This window comes from Tuber melanosporum (genome assembly GCF_000151645.1).
Source record: "Tuber melanosporum whole genome shotgun sequence assembly, scaffold_10, strain Mel28".
NCBI lineage: Eukaryota > Fungi > Ascomycota > Pezizomycetes > Pezizales > Tuberaceae > Tuber > Tuber melanosporum.
The window spans coordinates 1,035,082-1,051,451 of record NW_003299150.1 but is presented as its reverse complement, the minus strand read 5'-3'; positions in this window follow the sequence as shown (position 1 = coordinate 1,051,451).

Genomic DNA, 16,370 nt, shown 5'->3' with positions numbered 1-16,370 from the left:
ACGAACTATTTAGCTGATGCTCTCTCCCGCCTATATGAGAATCAAGACATCGCAGACCCCCCTCTCGTTCACGACCACACCAGACAAAGCGAGGACAGCCCTGACGACACCACCTATGAACAAGAACCATCGATGGCTACCGCCAGCTATGCCTCTCCCTCCAATCCTTTCTCTTACACCATGTACCGTGTTGCCGGAACGGAACGAGGAAAGGACATTGATGAAGAATGGAAAGACAATTGCACGCTCCGCAGCACACCTCCTCATGAACTTGAACAAAGCAGACTCCACTGGTCCTACTGTTACCACGACACCTGCCCTTTTCACCAGACTGAGATCAAGTTCGGCAACAGATACCAGCGACCGTACTATATGCCTGCTGACGATTCCAAAGACTCCAGCTTCGACACCATGGAAGGAACAGAAGAGATGACCAATGAAGATGAATCGACTCAACCTCCTCATACCCTTAATCCTGTTCCCACACGATACCAAGGTCTTGAAGAACTCGAACAAGCAGCAGCCTACTTGGATGCAATATCCTATTTACACCCCCCACAGTCAGCCCCGCCATCCTCCCCTCCCATAATTGATTTACGACCACTATATGGTGGACCCTTAGGAATATATAACAATGAAACTATTGTCTCGGTCATACCCCCTACTATTCCCGAGCATCGGCGTCAACTCTATGAAACCTTTGAGGAAGAGGAAGCGCCTATCGAACCAACTAGAGGATCCCTAATCGAGGATGAGCGAGATGTTAGATCGACCACAGAAGAATTAACCTCCTCCTTCCGAAGCCAAATGATAGCAGGATACCGCCATGACCCGATCTATTTCAAAGCCATGGATAGCTCCAGGCATGGAGACCTCGCCCCCTACAACATATCAAACGGAATGGTCTATACCAGCACCCGTTATGGTGAACATTGCCTATACGTACCAAAGGGCCATATGTTCAATGGAATGACTATTAGAGAATATGTCATATCCGAGATTCACAACAAAGGACACCAGAGTGCAGACCGCAACATTCAATATGCTTCAGAATATGTTTACTGGCCTGAAATGCGAAAGGATTTCCGCGATTTCGTCAAACAGTGCGAACTCTGCCAGGCAAACAAGCAGCGAACACAACTACCAGAGGGAAAGGCACAGACCCTGCAACTACCATGTGAAATATTCGAATCATATGCCATTGATTTCGCAGGACCATTCAACAAGTCCGCCGGATATGACACCATCTTGGTAGCTGTGGATCGATTCTCTGGATACACCTGGTTAATACCAATGAAGGTTACCGACTCTTCCAAAGACACCTGGAATAACCTCCAACGATACTTGTTTACCCCCCACGGGTACCCCTTATCTATTGTCAGTGATGCTGATCCCCGATTTACTGCCAGATTCTGGAAGCAAACCTTGACCTCTCTCGCAATAAACAATATTATGGCTGCCCCAGGACACCATGAGACTAATGGTCAGGCAGAACGAAAAATCCGCGAGGTTAAGACCGGAATTAGGAACATAATCAATGAAAGACAAACCAACTGGGAACCAGCCCTAGTTGAACTGGCCGCATATATCAATGCCGGATTTTCAGATACCCTGGGAATGTCACCATATAAGGCAGTCTTTGGCCGCCAATACCCCCTCCTACCTACAACACTATTCAAGAACTCCTCAGTCCCCGCCTCAGATGAACACCTTAACCACCATCAAGGGATCCGCAATGATGCCTTCCAAGCTGTTAAAGCTGCCAGATTCCGAAGTACCACCACGGCTCAGAAGCGACGACGCAAACACGTCCCTATTCCACCAGGTGAGATGCTCATGGTACTTGGAAACATGTTCATCACCAATGTTGGACGCAGCAAGAAACTGCAACCCCGATGGTGAGGACGTTTCAAGGTCTTAGCCTTTGACGAACATACAGAGAACTATACTGTCCAGAGGGATGGACGCATGTACCGCCGCAATACTGCAGTATTCCACGCCTCTGCTGTCAAACGATTCCACCAAAATGACGATTCTAAGTTCCCTGGAAGAACCCACTCTCGACCCGAACCTATCATCATTGAGAGGAAAGATGAATGGGAAGTTGAAGAAATCCGAGACCACCGCCTTTGGTATGGAAATGATCAATTCTTAGTCAAATGGAAAGGATATCCAACGAGCGAAAATAGTTGGGAACCACTGGAAGGACTAGAACACGCTATGGATATGGTGAATGAATGGTGGAAAGACAATATGCCGTATGGATCCCTTCCCCCGACAATCAACTACATCACTATGTGCTGGACATCCACGATGCCAGAAACTGAGCGATGGCATGCAGAACTGCAAACTAGAGATGGACTTTGGGCACCATACGTTGAATCGGAATTTGAGAGTAGCGATGAGGAGAATCAAGCTATGGAGCAGGCCCTCGACAACCTTATCTAGTCACCAATCACCATCCGAATACTATAACGATGTCAAACTATGTGGAGCTTAATGTGAGGCAGCGACAACAGGTTGTTGGACTGTTGTTGAACCGCGATGCTATCCAACCTGAAGACTATTTCGAAATCCTCTGGATTGACTACTGTCCTGATTGCGATGATACGTGGGTTGATGTACAGTACGAATCTGGTATTCGTGACTACTGTGATTTAGATTTCTTCGAGTCTAAGTGTTTCCTTAGAGTTTCCTCTTATCCCTAGTATGACACTTATGATGAACAAGAGATGGTGGAGTTTGAAGCCTTTGATTCTTTAGCCGACACTTTTGATGATTATTAGGTTTTGTTTTAAACAGTGGTTTTGTTTTGGGGAATGTAACCGGTACGGGTACTCGGTTATTGGTTTTGTTTTATGTTTTGTTTTAAGTATCGCTATGATACTTGGTTTGTTTTAAGTATCGTTTGATACTTGGTTTTGTTTTATGTTTTGTTTGAAGTATCGCTTTGATACTTGGTTTGTTTTAAGTATCGTTTGATACTTGGTTTTGTTTTATGTTTTGTTTTAAGTATCGCTTTGATATTTGGTTTGTTTTAAGTATCGTTTGATAGTTGGTTTTGTTTTATGTTTTGTTTTAAGTATCGCTTTGATACTTGTTTTGTTTTAAGTATCGTTTGACACTTGGTTTTGTTTGATGTTTTGTTTTAAGTATCGCTTGGATACTTGGTTTGTTTTAAGTATCGTTTGATACTTGGTTTTGTTTTATGTTTTGTTTTAAGTATCGCTTTGATACTTGGTTTGTTTTAAGTATCGTTTGATACTTGGTTTTGTTTTATGTTTTGTTTTAAGTATCGCTTTGATACTTGATTTGATTTAAGTATCGTTTGATACTTGGTTTTGTTTTATGTTTTGTTTTAAGTATCGCTTTGATACTTGATTTGTTTTAAGTATCGTTTGATACTTGGTTTTGTTTTATGTTTTGTTTTAAGTATTGCTTGATACTTAAGGAGTTTTACCAAAGTGTATCGATTGATACCTTTGATTAATTTCGTTCATACTAGGCATGAACAGATTTGTGTATTTAAAGACCGCCTGTTTCTACGATAGAAAAGGCAGACTTCGACAGACAGTATTTTAATATACTTGGTTGAACGGTTACTTCTTTGTTCCCCAGTACACCCTTGAAGCCTCCTTTAGTTCTCAGCTCTCGCCTCCTCTCTGGAAGAGCAGGCTACCTGCCAACTATCGTATCTGTTACTGATAATGTGATTAGCACCTTGCGAACACGTTGCAGTAGGTAGGTTGGTTTTTGAGATCAGAGAGGTCTCGGAAGCAAATGTGGTGGTTCACCTCTCTCATAGGCGGTAGTTCTTCGGGTATTTGATCAGGGAAAACATCAGAGTATTCATCCAATAGTAGTTGGGCAGTTGCTTCACAGACTGCGGCTCGGTACTCTCTGCTTGTTGGCTTGCATGAGACTCTGACCTTCTGATCTGGGAAATCGATGGTTGATTCCCCACACCTGATTATAGCTTTGTGGCGGTTCAGGAATGGCATTCCTATTAGGGCATCGTATTTGGCTAAATTTCCAACCAGCATTTCCTGGGGGGGTAGGACTGCAGAACCAAGTTGAATAGTCGCACTACAGATTTTATGGCTTGTGGATCGTGATCCCTTTACTGCCATATTTACTGGTATGGGTTGGTTAAGGTCTCGAGTTGGGAGTCCATGGACCGAGACAAAGGCATTACTGATTATATCTCTTCCGATTGTGCCAGTGTCGAATAGGACTCCAGCCTTTTTGCCATTGATCAGGATAGTACCTTCCAGGGTGGTGTGTGCTTTGAATGTAGCCAGAGGTCGAATACTATTGCATTCCACATCGATATATCCGATATGGATCTCTTCATATTCACTGGATTGGGTATTATCGCTTTTAACATTGTTGGCTAATGCCTCTTGCTTAATTGCCTTTCCTTTCCCTTTCTTCGTAGGATAGTTCTTTGCCATTTGTCCTCTTTTTCCACATTCAAAACATTCTCCCTTCTGCCGTCTTGATTCTTGCGAGTATTTTGTTTTCTTCTTAAAAACCCGTGGGGTATCGTCTTCAGAGTTGCTGGAGGCTTTGTGCCGTGGCTGGCTGTTCCTACTAGAGGATGTCTGTGTTTTGTACGCCTTGGTCTCATGGAGAATGGCGTCCTTTCGTTCTGCTCTTGCAATTATTACTGTAATATCATCGCCGTCTTCCTCGCGTGGTTCTACTTCTCGCTGGAGGGCGCGGTGCATAGTGTCGTAGAATCATCACTTCAGGATGTATTTGGAGATACTTCCTCTCTCCATTCGGTCCTTATACATCTTCAGGTCCGTAGCCACATTGGTGGTTCGCTTGACATGCGTTCCGTTAACTTGCTGGAGCTGGTTGAATTTGTTATATAGGAGGTCATTGGTTATAGAGGATTGGAATTGTCCTTTCAGGTAATCGAGAACTGTAGTTCCTCTTAATCTTACATTTCCGCCGTATTCCTTATAGCATTGGTGGTATGCGTCAGTTGCCTTTCCTTCGCAAAATGATTCAATGATATGTCCGGTTATAGTGTCTTCCACATCTTTTCCTTGTAAGAGTAGGAAGTGTGAGAGTTCCGTCGCCTATCTGTCAAAAGCTTCAGGTTTGAGGTCTTTTCCTTCTCCTGTGAACTTCGCTGGAAGGTGGAGTTTAAACTTAGAGGGTTCAAATGCTGCGGGTACCTCCTCTTCTTTAGGCCTAGCCCAAGATTATCCTCCTCCAGAAGGCCCTCCTCCTGTGCTAGCCATATCTGATTCGCTACTAGATTCAGGTTCAATTGGAGGTTCAAAGGAAGGCTTTTTTGCTGGAGTAGAAGGGAATTCTCCTGGAGGTTGTGTATCTTCCACGTTTGCAGGATCGCCCGGCTCTTTAGCAGAGCGCTGGGGTTGTTTCTTTCTTGTTAGGGCTTGCCGTGGGATTTGCTTCCCACTCCTGGTCGTCAAAGACTCTATCTTGGGTTTGAGATGAAGCCAAATGTGCCGTGATTCTGCCGCTTCTCTCTGCTAGCATTCTGAGGGCTATATCGATAGGTTGATCAGGCCTAAATCTGGGGACAGGTTCTTAACCACTTGCTGAGGTTAAAAAAATATAACCTGTTCACAAGGTGCTAGTCACATTATCGGTAATAGTTACGATAGTTGGTAGGTGGCCTGCTCTTCCGGAGAGGTGGCGAGAGCTGAGAACTAAAGGAGGCTTCCAGGGTGTACTGAGGAACAAAGAAGTAACCGTTCAACCAAGTATTTTGAAATACTGTCTGTCGAAGTCTGCCTTTTCTATTGTAGAAACAGGCGGTCTTTAAATACACAAATCTGTTCATATCTAGCATGAACGAAACTAATCAAAGGTATCAATCGATACACTTTGGTAAAACTCCTTAAGTATCCAAGTGACACTTAAAACAAAACATAAAACAAAACCAAGTATCCAACAATACTTAAAACAAACTAAGTATCAAAGCGATACTTAAAACAAAACATAAAACAAAACCAAGTATCAAACGATACTTAAAACAAACTAAGTATCAAAGCGATACTTAAAACAAAACATAAAACAAAACCAATAACCGAGTACCCATACCGGTTACAAGGCCCCAAATACTTATTTGAGATAGGAATTTGATCTATATTCTGCAAGTAGTAGTACCTAATTCATGACTCTAGAATATGGTTTCCTGAGTCCCCATTGATAGTATTCTGTGCATAAAGTTAGGAGTTATGGAAATTAAATTTCAACCAAATAAGTATTGCTTCTTTAAGGTCTTTAGGTAATTTACTAGCTGTATTTATTATATATTGAAGACTGATTTGGTGCTATTGTATAAAACAATATAACTACAAAACTGTAATGTGTTTGCAAGGTGCTAATCACATTATCGGTAATGGATATAATAGTTGGCAGGTGGCTTGCTCTTCCAGAGAGGAGGCGAGAGCTGAGAACTAAAGGAGGCTTCAAGGGTGTGCTGAGTAACAAAGAAGTAACCGTTCAACCAAGTATATTGAAATACTGTCTGTCAAAGTCTGCCTTTTCCATCGTGGAATCAGGCGTTCTTTAAATACACAAATCTGTTCATGTCTAGCATGAACGAAACTTATCAAAGGTATCAATCGATACACTTTAGTAAAACTAATTAAGTATCAAGCAATACTTAAAATAAAAGATAAAACAAAACCAAGTATTAAATGATACTTAAAATAAAACATAAAACAAATCTAATAACCCGGTACCCGTACCGGTTACATGTTTATTATGGTATAATTAGTTTATGAGTTTTCATACATGACCTTGCTACAAGGTCATGGAATTTGAACATGTAACGTGTTCGCAAGGTGCTAATCACGTTATCGGTAATTGACACGATAGTTGGCAGGTGGCCTGCTCTTCCAGAGAGGAGGCGAGAGCTGAGAACCAAAGGAGGCTTCGAGAGTGTACTGAGGAACAAAGAAGTAACCGTTCAACCAAGTATATTGAAATACTGTCTGTCGAAGTCTGCCTTTTCTATCATAGAAACAGGTGGTCTTTAAATACACAAATAGGTTCATGTCAAGCATGAACGAAACTAGTCAAAGGTATCAATTGATACTCTTTGGTAAAACTCCTTAAGTATCAAAACGATACTTAAAACAAAACATAAACAAAACCAAGTATCAAAGCAATACTTAAAACAAAACATAAAACAAAACCAAGTATCAAACGATACTTAAAACTAACCAAGTATCAAAGTGATACTTAAAACAAAACATAAAACAAAATCAAGTATCAAACGATACTTAAAACTAACCAAGTATCAAAGTGATACTTAAAACAAAACATAAAACAAAATCAAGTATCAAACGATACTTAAAACTAACCCAGTATCAAAGCGATACTTAAAACAAAACATAAAACGAAACCGATAACCGAGTACCCGTACCGGTTACTGAACATGTGACCACTTTGGTAATATGATTAGTTTGTTATGATTTGGTTGCACACATGTGACCACTTTGGGTCATGTGACTATGGGCGGGAAGAACACTATATAAGGAGGCCGGTATTGTAACCAGTACGGGTACTTGGTTATTGGTTTTGTTTTATGTTTTGTTTTAAGTATCGCTTTGATACTTGGTTTGTTTTAAGTATCGTTTGATACTTGGTTTTGTTTTATGTTTCGTTTTAAGTATCGCTTTGATACTTAAAGAGTTTTACCAAAGAGTATCAATTGATACCCTTGATTAGTTTCGTTCATGCTAGACATGAACAGATTTGTGTATTTAAAGACCGCCTGTTTCTACGATAGAAAAGGCAGACTTCGACAGACAGTATTTCAATATACTTGGTTAAACGGTTACTTCTTTGTTCCTCAGTACGCCCTCGAAGCCTCCTTTAGTTCTCAGCTCTCGCCTCCTCTCTGGAAGAGCAGGCCACCTGCCAACTATCGTATCTATTATCGATAACGTGATTAGCACCTTGCGAACACGTTACAGGTATGGCTGAGGAGAATAGGTTCTTCACACTGTGTTCTAAGTACTTTTCCTATTTATTGCTATAATGAATATAAAAACACCTTTACGTTTTTTATCATTATCACGACCTTTATTATTGTTACACTAAAGATAACTCTTCACGAATAGAGAGTTAGAGAAAGCTTATGTTAGGCATTTCCAGTAGAAGATAAAGGTCTTGTACTATCAGTAACATAGGCATAGGCCTAGAGCTATCGTAAGACTAAAGCAGAGAAGAAAGAGAAGTATCATTCCCCATCTCCAAGAACAAAATATCTGAAGGGGGATTGTTACAAGTTGCCTGGCTCAACTGGAGCAGGATTTGGAAAATTGTTCATAGCTGGGGTTGATGAATGCAAAAAATAGTAACTTCTCAATTAAAGCGGCAAACTGGTCATCTAGCTAATATAATCGAATTCCGTTTTTCCTAATACAGCGATGATACACTCTTGTGGTACTTTGACATAAACCCTTACTCGTAAGCTACTGCTAATATTTACTGTTGTCATTTTCACACAAATTGACTTACTAATAAAACCCCACGGGCCTCGTGGGCCAACACCAAGCCCATGGGCTTTTGTGCGTCACGGCCCAGCCTGGCCCATGGCAAGCGTTGGATAGGGACGATCTTCGGGTATCCTCTCTAAACCCTTTATTGAAGCTACCTTGGCCTAGCGAACCGTGCCCCGGACCTGCTAAATCACCCTAGTTAACCTACAGTAGGTCGCCAGTCCGTCCGACTTTGGTTACGACCGGACTGACGCAGGCTATTTTAGGGATAGTCTGGCCGGGCTACGGGAAAGCGGCTTTGCAAAATCGAAACCCGGCCTGGCCTAAGCATTTGGCGGCTTGACCTACCCTAGGTTACTGCGAGACCCGACCGGGCGGTTACGGGTAATTTCGACCGGACTCAGTCGACCTGTGCTTTTCGATGCTATGGCCGGGCTCACCGCTTGGGACCGCTGCAGGAACCATATGTGGGCTAGCACTTGGATCTTGGATGCATTATCGGTTGTAATTTATCTGGTTTCGAGAACAGATGGGACTTTAGTTGACGGAATTGCTTACACTCAATTCAACTGTCCTGTAGGCGCTAAAGTTAAAACTCCAGCGCACTGTACAGTAAATGCTGTACTGTACAATGGCACTGACTACTGTACAGTACTCAGATACGTGGTGATACTTTGTCCATGGTGTATATCGATAGTGCTATGTATTGTTGGGAACCTCTCCGGTAAGATACTCAATTGAGAAGAGCCTACTTGTTGATATAAGGAAGGGCTATGGATAACAGGCTGCTTGGTATACGCGTTCAACGCACATTGTGCTGTATAGCACAGGCCCCATAAGTAGCCTAGGTACTTTGGTCTTAATCCATGTCGTGGCTACTTACGTGGCTAATGTCTATATTTACGGCAGTATGAGCTGGTATTTCGGGGTATTCTGGGGAGGAGTGCCTGGGCTAACTTGGCGGGAACGGTTGAATGCGTGGGAAACCTCTTATAAATGAACTGGATCGAGGACCGTTGCATGCTAAATTGGAGGGATTTCGCGCGAGGAATTTGCTTCTCGATGTGGAGAAATTTTGGCTAACTTGGAAATATGGTGCCAGGCACTTGAAATCAGCCCTCATGGGTAATTCATTTTGCTTACATAATACACAAATAAGCGGGCTTGGCAAAAATAATTCAAAAACCATCATACATGGGTAATTCGAAAGTTTACTATCTCCATTAATACTGCCCTGATTAAAAATTGAAAACTTAGAATTAGACAGGAGTGTCTTCTGAGCACTTCTATGAAGCCATATCTTCTTAAAGATGTGGTTGTGGTTGAAAATTTTGGAAAATTATTCTTGTGTTGGTTTTTGGTTGATTTCAAGTGCCCGGCACCATACCGTAATTGCTAGTTATGAGATCCTGCTCAACCTGATTTTCATTCTCTCAAACATGATAAACCAATTAGGACCATTGATACAGTGTGGAGCGTGGTGGGATATTCTCTGCTCATCCCCAAGATTTTTGGGTGCGTGTACAGTACATTACCGTACTCGAGTACTTCACAGTACCGTGCTGTACAGCAATACTCCTGCCCACAAGATGTCTACAGTATTCAATGTCACGGGTCCTATGGGTAAAGGCTTGGCACTCACCAATCTCATAGATTCCCTGAAACCATGACCCTGTTAGCACGGTCTTTGAATCTTTGTTGATATTGAGTGGAAGGTATGCTGATCTGCGTATACTGTACGTACAGTACAACAGGGGATAGCGTAATAGCGGTTTTACTTTTAGAATCTAATCCAGGGTTTTATACTTATTCGGCTTCCTATAGCATACAGCGTTCCAATATCGCCAATATACAAAACATAGCAACCGACTTTTTGCTCTAGCACCCGGAGCCATGAAAAGAGGGTTTGGGATACTCTCCGTTCAGCAATCAGTATGCGACTTGTAGCTTGGTATACGATTTGCGAGTGATACAGGGTTCAGCAGAATCGCGGAGCCCTGCTCGGAGTGGTAAAACAGCCAGCACGTGGGTGGCGGTTTCACAGCTTCCTGGTTAATTATGGGTACGAGTAGTTGGGTTGTCATTTGGTAGCTACAGGGCTGAGCAACAAACCCCGCTTTTCCCGAACCTAACAGAGAGCTGTATCAATCAATCCAACACTCTTCAACGATCTTTTCTTGCCGTATTCTACCAGGCTGCGAAAACGCGAAGGATGTATCGGGCTTTCACCGATAACACTAATTCTTTCAACAATGTGTTGAATAACTGTACCATTATTGCTGCTGCTGATGAGTCCAAGATCCTGGCCTGGCTGTCACCCCTAGAGCCCCATGTACGACATCAGGATATTCGCAATGAGCGAGTGGATAGTGTAGGGGACCGGCTGCTGGAAACAAAGGAGTTCAGAAGCTGGTATAGAGGTGGTGCGGAGGGCGAATCTGGTCATGCGGTCTTGTTCTGTTATGGCGATCCGGGTGTTGGTAAGAGCCACATCAGGTATGAGAGACCACCGGGGGGGGACAGACAAAGGGAATTATTGCTGACAAGCCACCATGGTAGTTCCGTGGTGGTAGACTATTTGTGCGACCAGGCCATAGAAGAAGATATCGGAGTCGTTTGTTTTTACTATGACTTCGCTTCGCGGGAGGAACAGTCTCCGACAAATATGCTCGGTTCCCTACTCAATCAATTTCTTAGTCGGCTAGGAGCAATTCCAGCGGAAATCACGCGGAAATATCGAGACCAGAAGAAGGTCATTAGTGGTCGAGGGCTACAACTCCTTGATATTGTGAACATGTTTGCGAATACCTCATCTTTACAGCCCACATTTATATGTGTTGACACGATTGACGAATGTGCTCCAAAACATCGACTCGAAGTTTTCGATGCATTGCGGCAAATCCTCCTGAGGTCACCAAAAACTCGAATTTTCATGACCGAAAGGCCACATATCCTGGGAGTGGTGGAGAGGGAACTGGGTGGGAGAGCAATTGGTGTGCTGATAAAGCCCAGGGACAGCGATATTGTCACATATCTGCGCGCGAGATTAAGGAAGGACACAACCCCTGAGGTGATGGATAGTGTGTTGGAGAATGATATTATGAAGAGCATTCCCCAAAAGACCTCGGAATCGTACGTAGTGGCGGGGGTGTAGGAAATCTTTGTCGGTCATGCGCTAATAGATGAAAATTTAGATTCCTATTAGTTTCGCTTAAGATCGAGGCAATCCTGAGAGAAACAACAATCCATAGCAGGAGAAAGAGGCTCAATGCGATGAAGGATGGGCTAGGGTTGGGAAATGCATACGAGGCAACGCTGGACCGGATAGGGGCTCAGGACAGGGAGAAAGCGAAACTTGCGATGGCCACCTTGATGTGGATATGTCATTCGGAACGGCGATTAGAGGTAGATGAACTGTGCCATGCGCTTGCTGTAGAGATTGGGTCTACAGATTTCAATAGCGACAACATTCCTTCGACAGAGACATTGCTTGTCTGCTGTCAAGGGCTGATCACTGTGGATAAAGAAACCTCAACCGTGAGGTTAATCCACCACACACTCCGAGAGTACCTTTCCGCTGGTCGCAACCTTTTCCTCCGAGCTCACTCGGTAATGGCGGAAACCTGCTTGACTTATCTAAATTCAGTCCAGGTTAGGTCCCTTTCCGTTAAGCCCCAGTCTGGTCTCGCAAGCATGCCCTTCCTTAAATATTGTTCGAGATATTGGGGCACCCACGCAAAAAGAGAGCTTTCGGACCACGCTAGATCGCTTGCAATGGAGCTCTTGGACCAGCATGAGAGCCACGTAGCCGCTAAATCTCTTTTTGAGCAAATATTGGGACCCTGTGATTCTGCTGAAGCCAACGCTCCTCCATTGTTCAGTGGACTACACTGTGCATCATCTTTCGGGATTGTTGACATTATGACTGCTTTGCTAGGAGTACGTGGCTGTGATACCAACCAAAGAGATTCCGCGGGTATAACGCCACCCATATGGGCGGTGAGGGGCGGATATGAGGATGCGGTGAAGCTACTACTGGGGCAGGGTTCCGTTGACCCCGACAAGCCAGACAACGATGGCGACACACCACTTTCGTGGGCTGCGGCGGAGGGGCACGGATCAGTAATCAAGCAACTTTTGGACCGGGGAGATGTCAACCCTGACCAGCCAAACGACCGCGGCATGACGCCACTTTTGTGGGCTGCAATGGAAGGGCAAGAATCAATAGTTAAGCAACTTTTGGATCTGAAAGATGTCGACCCCAACATGCCGGATAACAAAGGCAACACACCACTCTCCTGGGCTGCGATCGCAGGACACGAGTCAGTGGTTAAGCAACTTTTGGACCGGGAAGACGCCAACCCTAACAAGCTAGACAACAAGGGTCTTACACCCCTCCATTGGGCTGCGATCAAGGGGCACGAGTCCGTGGTTAAGCAACTCTTGGGCCTGAAAGATGTCAACCCCGACATGCCAGACAATGAGGGACATACACCCCTCTCCCGTGCTGCACTTTGTGGGCATAGGTCAGTTGTTCAGCATCTTTTGGACCGGGAAGACGTCAGCCCCAACAAGCTAGACAACAAGGGTCTTATACCCCTCCACTGGGCTGCGGTTAGGGACACGAGTCGGTGGTTAAGCAACTTTTGGACCTGGAAGACATCAACCCCGACATTCCGGATATGATAACAAAGGCAAGACACCACTCTGCTGGGCTGCGGTGAAAGGACATGAGTCAGTAGTCGAGCAACTTTTGGGCCGGAAGGATGTCAACCCGAACAAGCTAGACAACAAGGGTCTTACACCCCTCCACTGGGCTGCGGTCAGGGGACACGAGTCAGTGGTTAAGCAATTTTTGGACCTGGAGGACATCAACCCCGACATTCCGGATAACAAAGGCAAGACACCACTCTGCTGGGCTGCGATCAAAGGGCATGATTCAGTGGTTAAGCAACTTTTGGACCGGAAAGGCGTCAACCCCGACATGCCAGACAATGAGGGCCATACTCCCTCTCCCGTCCTGCCTTTAAAGGGCACGTGTCAGTGGTTAAGCAACTCTTGGACCGGGAAGACGTCAAACCCGACGTGCTAGACAACGAGGACAAGACTCCTCTTCACTAGGCTGCACTTTGTGAGCATAAATCTGTGGTTAAGCAGCTTTTCGACCGCAAAAAAACATCAATCCCGACATGCCAGACAAAAGTGGCCACACCCCGCTCACTTCTTACGCATGGACACAAAGGAGTGGTGAACCTACTCCAAACCTGGAAACCCCCAATCCCAGCTTGGCTTGATGTCCATGAGTTACAGGCTTCTTCACTCACCTCAAGCCTTTGACGGTAGCTATCCCCTATTCCCGTATTGCGCCCACAGCTGTGCTCCATACTATGGCTTTCAGACCCCCCCCCCTACGTCTTTCCCGGACCACTGCAGCATACTATACAGTCTTACCGCCCGCCCTCCCCCACTTACGCCTTCCTTTCCTTCCAGGTTAGTCATTGTCAATGAGCTCGCGAATTATAGCGGTTTGTCCGGCACGGCGGAGTACCAGGTACGCCGAGGGGACCAGAAAATACTTATCGCAAACACTAGCGATGTTTTGTAGCTTTACTTGACTTCGACTCTGCTGAAAATTTTTCCATAAATGGACTGCGTATTTCTGAGCTACGGGGAGGGGGTAGCTGAGTTTTCCACTAGGCCTAGGTTTAGCAAGTCGCCATTATACCCAGCTGTGAGGTAATGTTTAGGAGAGTGATCATCTGTGATAATTACCTGAGACCGCCAAGCGAAGGTTTGCAGGATCATGTGACAGCATAAATTTTGGTATGATAGCTTGAATTTACAAGTTGGATGCATGATGTACAAACCAGACGTCAGCTCCGCTGTGCCCATCCCAACTCGGCTCAAAGTGAAAGAAGAGCCCGGATGGGCGCAGTGCGAGGATTAGTATTGGGGCATAGTTAACTTATTTCCAATAAAATTGTAAACAATTGGGTCTGGGTTAGGATATCATACCGCGCGTACGGAGAGCCGGGTCATTAAGCCTGCCCACTCGAATTTTTCACTTCGTATAGTTCTTGGACGGAAGCCATCGTCGGCGCATCAAAGTATCATACCGGCAGCGAGGGAAACACACCAAAATGGTCCAAAAATCTGAAATCCGTGGTTACGGAAATCGCGATCCGCACCCACCACACCTCTCAATCAATCAATCAAAACGGAAAATAGATAGTTGAGGACCTAGAAGTTCCGAAATTCATATTTCCATAGCAAATTCGTTTGTTCCGTCGCCAGCTCCGGTCAATCTGCCCGAACCATCCCGAAACTGACTCTAGTGGTATCATAAGAATTCGTACGGGTATGATACTCAGGGGAAAAGATAGCTGTTCTGAAAATCGCAACAGGTCGGCCAATATTGCACCATACCCTTCAAAATTCAAACCTCACAAGCGGAATATCCGACATCACTATTCTACAAAGAATTGACTTATGTTCACAGCAGGTGGTAGAGTTCCTGCGGTGCGAAAAGCAGCATTTTTGTTTGCAAAAGTGGAAATTAACGATAACTTTGTCACCTCATTTGTAATATTGGCTGTGAACTTGCAGTACTCTACCGGTATCGTACCGTAATGATCGAAGTTTGTACTATGTCGTCGGGGTTGCCTTCTCTGGTAAGGTTGTGTTTTTTCTTTTACTTTTTAATACTTTTCAGGGGGACTGAGAAGGTCTCGCTTTGAAAAGTGTTTTTTACCCCTTTTCCAAAGTACAGTAGCGAATTCTGGACTTCATAGCACATGTTTTGATTATTCCAAAAGTTGCCCACCGCGGCACTAGGGCCTGCAGGAGGGAGGTTCCGAGAACTGCTGGTATGATGCCGGTACATACCGGCATCGGAGGGGTACGATAGTCCAGTCTTGGCATTGTTTGGGCCCGAAAGGGTATGAGTTGCGTACGGTGTGTGTGTGCCATGTCGTTTGAGTTGTCCCCTCTGATGAGTGAAGTCTGGTCTAATATTTTCTCGTTTTTCGAGGGAATCAACGCATCTTGCTGTATTTTTTTCTCCCCACTTCCAAAGGAGGCCAATTATTTTAACATTCCGCGCTTTTCGTGGTTGGATATGCGGGAACGCGCGGGGATGTCGTGAACCATAGCGAGGCAAGAAGTATCGCGCACGCGGAGGTGTCCTGGGCCATTGCATAGCAGGGCTATAGTGGAGTGTTCTCTGTTCAGGGACTATAAAGAGGGGGCTTTCTCCGCCCGTTTTGTATGGTTGGAGCGAGAATTGCTGCTATTCATGGTTCCCGTCTCGCCAACCCCACTATTACTACCTCTTACCCCAACTATAATCATCCTACCGTACCTACTCTTCCTTTCTGTCCCCCAATTTTATATTGAGATCACCTTGCTGAGCCAAATTTCTATCATTATTTCTACCGAGAAGGTTGTGCTGCTTTTCACTTGCCCATAGCCGACAGGGCGCGACCGCCTACTTGCGAGTACTTCGAGTGCATGTACTAGTACTGTACCGGTACCGTACCGATACTTATACGCGCCTTGGGATGCGGCTGAATAGAGGCATTCGACCGGAGGAAGCGATTCTGGAGCGAGTGATAATTTGCTGTCCGAGCCGCAAAGTTGGAGAAAGTAATGTTTACAAGGAGAAAGTGACCGGTCTGGTATCAATGAGGGGGTCGGCGAAATGGGGCTTTAATTAGAGGTTTAGCCACCGGCGCTGCACCGAGGTACGGTTCCCCTGTCATTTACGTAAAGAATACCACTCCAATTCATAGTGGACCGATTGTAGGCGAAATGGAGGTAGATTTAGGATCCTTCGAGAAGGAGTGCTTGCTCGCTGTTCTCTGATCGTGCCTT